The sequence below is a fragment of the Rutidosis leptorrhynchoides genome, chromosome 1 (genome assembly GCF_046630445.1).
Source record: "Rutidosis leptorrhynchoides isolate AG116_Rl617_1_P2 chromosome 1, CSIRO_AGI_Rlap_v1, whole genome shotgun sequence".
NCBI classification, from domain to species: Eukaryota; Viridiplantae; Streptophyta; class Magnoliopsida; order Asterales; family Asteraceae; genus Rutidosis; species Rutidosis leptorrhynchoides.
In genome coordinates, this window is record NC_092333.1 from 20,205,532 (window position 1) to 20,212,612 (window position 7,081).

The following is a 7,081-nucleotide window of genomic DNA, read 5'->3' on the forward strand; positions in this document are numbered from 1 at the left end:
TTTTATTAGACTATGCATATCACTATATCCAGTCAAGCATAATAGACACGTCGTATGTGGTATCATATGCGGTACAAAATCAATAAATCTCACTAATCAGGGCAAGCATATCTAATGCATCACATCTGACAAGTCTCAGAAACATGGCAGTCAGTAAGAAACATGGCAACCATCATAAGGAAATAAGATCCCAAAAATGTCACTAGTAGCTTTAGACACAGTTGTTGTGACTGAAGCCGTCAAACCACTGGCTACTTCTACCTTGTTAGGAAGAAGCAATCATGTCACAACTGGTCTTAATCAAGCACAATATAACAAACATACATATGCAATTGTTCACAATTAAATGGTACATAATAATTAAAACAATATAACAAGGGCGTACCTTTTCAAATTAAGACAATAAAACAATATAACAATCAACACATCAATCTCACCTATCTCACAATCAACACATCAATCTCACCTGCACCCCTGACCCTGCCTCAACACTAGTATCTCATCACTGAAGCGACCGTAGTCAAAATTTGCTCCGTTTGTCGCCATTCCATCTCATATATCTTTTTCTCCAATTCTCATAAGTCATTCCATCACTAGATATTACATCAGACTTAATCCATCTCGATACTTTGATGCGATGTTCTTGACTTGTCACACTCAATCCTGAAATCATCCAACGGAGCTCTGACAATGCTGAGGGTCAACGGGGCATCCACAGGGTTTGATCGATAGCCATACATGTCTTTATCACAACATCTCACACAAAAGCTTAGTAGATAATTCGTTAGTACCTATCACTAACCATAATTATCAAATCACATGGCACCTATATTCACTTACCCTTTTCCCCCACTTGTATGTTTGACACAACTCGGGGTTTGGGAACATGCCACTCACGTTTACATGCTGCCAAACCTATGCTCTGATACCAAGTTTTAACACCCCAGATTTTTTTTTAATACACAGCGGAAGTTACATACATATATTAGTCAGGTATAAAGTTGTATTACATAAAATCACCGGTGTTACTTAATTAATACCAACTATTTGACCATATTGTTTATTACAAAACATCAGAGTCAATCACTGTGTCAAACATCTTCACTTGCCTTGCAAAACCCACCAAAAGCTGCTAATCTATACCTGCAGGGCAAAACACTGTGGGGGAATTAGCATAACGCTAAGTGAATGGCAATATCTAGGTGAACATCACTACAAGCATCAAGCACAACTTATAGGCACTGGTCACTAATCACTTAAAGTCATAAACAAGAGGACCGGCAACCCATAGCTGATTAAGCTGGAATATACCGATAGCCCACACTACTGAATCACTGGTATAGTCTTCCAGACGTGACGCACTCGTCATTCATACTATACCACTAATCAGTAACACTTGGACCCAATTCTATTACCCCAAATAAGGTAAACACAATCGACCTCTTACGTCGCACAAAACACCTCGACATTCATGGGTGCGCACATAATCACATATAATCACTGCACTGGTCACAGACTCATTACACAGTATAATCATAAGCATGGCACTAATCACTACACTTGTCACTGTATAATCATGCCCATAAAGATAGTCCCACTTACTGATACCAGCACAACTCAGTGATCTAATGTTACTGAGTCTTCACTTCCACTTTGTCACCTAAAAACAATACGCACAAGTTAGTAAATCGTATTTCACTTGCTAACTTTACAATAATATCAAATTCACTTTACACAATACATGCGATACATGTTATCTTATACACAACATCATACGGAGTATATATATATATATATATATATTATACACGTATATGTAAACACACATATATGTACACGTACATATATATATATATATATATATTACCTACACGTATATATATTCGTACATAATAATTCGTATACTAATGCCTATAGGTATATATTACGCATGCCACACCTATCTACATATAAATTCATACACTATCATATAATAATTAAGTACATAAACTCATATGTATGTTCAAGTCTTTATAACGATGCACTAAATATAATAAAGAATGGGTCAATGGTCAAAACGGGCAATCACGGCTGCGCACCACAATGGCGGACAGCAGCAAAACAGTAAAATTATGGCTGCAACAGCAGCAAAACAGCAGTATAGCTGCAACAGAACAGCAGCAGAAGCTGCATTGGAACATCAACAGGAGCTGCGCAATAGCAGCAGCACAAAAAGTGGGTTTTAAACCCTCAAATATGAGACTCGAGCAGTTTCAACGAATTAACAATTTCACAAACAAATACTAACAAATATATATATATAACTAATCTAACATGAATCAAGTTAATAATCCACTTAATTCAAGATTCAAGTACCCAAAATGCATTTTCTTCATTTTCTAGCATAAACCCTAATTTACAAGAATCAAATCTGAAATTAAAGATGACAAATATATATATTTATATATACATATATCCATACATATACGCAAATGCCTAAAAACAATCGAGCAGGTCACGAGTAAAATGGGTAAACAATACTTTATATGCACATTTAAACATATACATACACAAACGGGTCACTACTAAATGGGCGAATAACCCAACACATGAACCAAAAATAAAAGGCACGAGCAACCGACAGCCGCCACCGCAAACCGCCAGCAGCCACCACGCGCCAGCAGCAGCAACAGTCACCGCCGGCAGCTGCAGTAGCTGCGTGGCAGCGGCGAGCAGCAGACAGAAACAGCAGACTGCTGCTAATTTTTTTTTTATTTTTAACATTCTAATTTCAAGTTTCGATCACTATAATATATCAATTTGCAAGCATGAAACATGTATATATTCATAATCAATTCTAAAACAACCGAATTAACATCACAATATCAAGATATAAGCACAAACTGTATATTTTCTAATTTTCATGAAGAACCCTAATTTTTATCAAGATTAAGCATGAAATTAGGAAGTCAAACCTGTTAGGAATCGATCATGGATGTATAAGAACGAATTTAGACTTGTAATTTCATCATAATCTTCAACCAATTATAGCTAGGGTTTATGTGTGTGTGAATCGTGGGAACGAAGGAAGAAAAGTGAGAAACTCACAAATTGGGGAAAAATAAAGATTACAAGGCGGTTTACCTAATTAAATGGGTTTTAAACTCATACCCGATAATACACGGGTATTTAACAGTTTTCAGGTATTTTTCATATTCTATTCAAAAACCCCAAATGATGTCATAAATAAATAATAAAACTTGTTTCGAGACCCTGGTCACAAAACGCACCTAAAAAACTAATAAAATTATATAAACAATTAATGATTAATCAATACATTAATATGCACTTTAAAACATAAAAAGGACAAAAAGGTAAATTTCACCTAGGCTCGAATTTAGGATGTTACAAATCTACCCCCCTTAAAGAAATTCCGTCCTCGGAATTTAATCAATCACAGTCAACACGGGTTCTGGGTATCTATCATCACTACAACGGGTCATAGTAAGAACTAAGCCAAAGCACGTCTTATGATCACACGCATTACTAGGTTCAGTTCATTACTCTGTCACGTTAAAAAAAAAAAAAAAACTCGCCGGTCTAAAGTCAAACATACTTTCCCGTTCTTTTTTTTTTCAACACCTCATCCAGATTAAACACAATCTACCAAATAAGATTACCATTTCTAAATATCAACAGATCACAATACATATCAAAATCACATTACTTATATGCATATAAGTCACATTGTACACACGGGTTAAAAATCAATATAAATTGGAAAGGTCACCAAATCAATGGTCGATGTCAGTTTAACACTATATTGTTTATGAACACTAAGGAATTCACGTCAAAAATCCGGCACTTTATGTCAATCAATCTCATTTTGGGGTTATTCCTAATTCAATTCCATCAAATTTCCGATTTAGTTAAGTCCGGGTCATAGGTCAAAACTATCACTAACCTTTATACACAAGGAATTTAGCCAATTCCTTAAATATTATAACGCTGGGTTAACACTAACCACAACAAAGTAACCCGAATCCCGCAATTAAATACCTAATTCAAATTTATATTTAAGAATTTTATCATACTCTACGTAACTACGTCAATATTTACCCGATAATTTGTCACGTAAATCGTGTCTGACACTACTAAAGTTACCTGAGAAAGGTCATCACTTGTTCAAAATTCTGTCAGAATCCACAATTCAAACCTATTTAACCAATAACTACACAAATTCTAGGTACATAACATCTGTCAATACCACGTAAATGGAGTCAACTTTCGGTCAAAATCTTCTGAAAATCACAATAAATGATCAATCACGTCTAGTCTATCACTTTCTACATCTCCTCCCACCCGAAAATACTATATGATTTACCACAATGTATTTCCGTTGGCCAGACGTAATACATTATCCCAAATCATATTTTCATTTCGAGTATCTCGGAGCAAGACCTTAATCATGTTCACCAATCTATCGGGGGTCTCATCCACACTAGTCACTATTAGTTACAATTCACTAATAAGAAACAGTTTTACACAACACCAGGTCTGCATATCTAAACTTCAACACTCGGTTACCACCACTATTGCCTGTTCAAAATCGATTACTACCAACCCTTGTGTCCACACCACGCAACAGAATCCTACACTGTTGCGTCTTATCATTCAAAACTATCAAAACCATACACGGGGTCTCAAAAGTTAAATATTCAAGTTCAATTCCTTCAATCACATCAAGCATCCTGCCCATTAAGGAAGAATGAAAACTACACTTAGGTCACTTTCACATACAACACAAACAATTAATGTCTTAATACGAAATATTATTACATCACATCTACAAGATGTAGTATAAATCACAAAGTGCAATAACAACTTACAAGATGTAATGAAAACTCACTGGAGGTCAAGTCAACGACAACATTAGTCTCTACCTTCAATTCACCATAGGTACTCGATATCTATTCCCACTCAGGTCAAGGTTTCTTATTTTCTAAAGTGACAACACAAGAAACTTTACTCTCACCCACTTCACATGGGTCACTACTAAAAGATTGAATTCGCCCAATAAGAAAAACACTTCCTTAAGTCAATACATTGGTTCCTACACAACCAATCCAATTATGCAAGAGTACGGTAGGGCTAGACGCACCTACTCATTCAATTATATCCCATATACAAACAATTCACATATTATATGGCCACAACATAAAGTTCAAGCCTATACTCAATAATCCAGGGATTTCTACTCTTTACTAATTCTTATAAGCCACCACGTATGTCTAGCCGGTCAACATTAAGGAACAACATTTTATATAAGCCCTACTCCACACTATCAGGTCACATCTATCAATATGTTAAGTCCAGGCTAACAAAAAAACACAATTCAATATCACATAACTTACTTAAATTATGGCAACCACCTTGCATGCGAATAGCAACCAAATCCCAAAAAGCATGGAAAACACACAGCATGCATCACATCCATCAAAGCCTAAAAATCATAGCCATCAATTCACGAGGAACATGGCAATAAGACTCAAAGTTAAAGTCCTTTATCACTACACGAGTAGACTACTACCCACTCTTAATCCCTATGGGCCACCACGTGTGTCCCATTAGCCGGAGGGATATACTTTTCATATTAGTTCTACATAACTTTATCAGACCATACATATCATATCCTTAAGACAAGCAACAGATATCACAGTCAAGTTATGATCTACATATATGCAAATCGTAATTATTATAATCACAAAATACAGGGTTCAAGTCAACCATCATACACATGTGGACTCATATCCAACCCTATGCCTCACGAGCAACTACATGTGTCCCGTCTGTCAAAGGAAGGATATCCATGTTATATAAGTCCTACACAGTCTTATCAGAACAGGCATATCATTTTACCAAGCCTAACACAACAGATAAGTCACATGTAGTTTTTTAACTAAAATTCACAAGGAGCATGGCAATATGTCACATATATCATATCTGACAAGCCATAAGGAACATGACCTTCAGATTACATAAGCCCTAACAGTTTTATTAGACTATGCATATCACTATATCCAGTCAAGCATAATAGACACGTCGTATGTGGTATCATATGCAGTACAAAATCAATAAATCTCACTAATCAGGGCAAGCATATCTAATGCATCAAATGTGACAAGTCTCAGAAACATGGCAGTCAGTAAGAAACATGGCAACCATCATAAGGAAATAAGATCCCAAAAATGTCACTAGTAGATTTAGACACAGTTGTTGTGACTGAAGCCGTCAAACCACTGGCTACTTCTACCTTATTAGGAAGAAGCAATCATGTCACAACTGGTCTTAATCAAGCACAATATAACAAATATACATATGCATTTGTTCACAATTAAATGGTACATAATAATTAAAACAATATAACAAGGGCGTACCTTTTCAAATAAGAAGACATCTCATCTATCTCACAATCAACACATCAATCTCACCTGCACCTCTGACCCTGCCTCAACACTAATATCTCATCACTGAAGCGACCGTAGTCAAAATTTGCTCCGGTTGTCGCCATTCCATCTCATATATCTTTTTCTCCAATTCTCACAAGTCATTCCATCACTAGATATTACATCAGACTTAATCCATCTCGATACTTTGATACGATGTTCTTAACTTGTCACACTCAATCCTGAAATTATCCAACGGAGCTCTGACAATGCTGAGGGTCAACGGGGCATCCGCAGGGTTCGATCGATAGCCATACATGTCTTTATCACAACATCTCACACAAAAGCTTAGTAGATAATTCGTTAGTACCTATCACTAACCATAATTATCAAATCACATGGCACCTATATTCACTTATCCTTTTCCCCCACTTGTATGTTTGACACAACTCGGGGTTTGGGAACATGCCACTCACGTGTACATGCTGCCAAACCTATGCTCTGATACCAAGTTTTAACACCCCAGATTTTTTTTTTAATACACAGCGGAAGTTACATACATATATTAGTCAGGTATAAAGTTGTATTACATAAAATCACCGGTGTTACTTAATTAATACCAACTATTTGACCATATTGTTTATTACAAAACATCA

General features: G+C 36.0%; 1 long non-coding RNA gene across 1 annotated transcript; it reads right to left on the reverse strand.

Moving 5' to 3' along the window:
• Positions 1–426: 426 nt before the first annotated feature.
• Positions 427–6,134, reverse strand: LOC139857428 (uncharacterized). The gene is made up of 3 exons (XR_011762527.1): positions 2,955–6,134; positions 1,603–1,660; positions 427–1,158 (listed from the first exon to the last, which is right to left on the reverse strand). It is a non-coding gene; the product is annotated as an uncharacterized lncRNA (long non-coding RNA).
• Between the last annotated feature and the right edge of the window lie 947 nt (positions 6,135–7,081).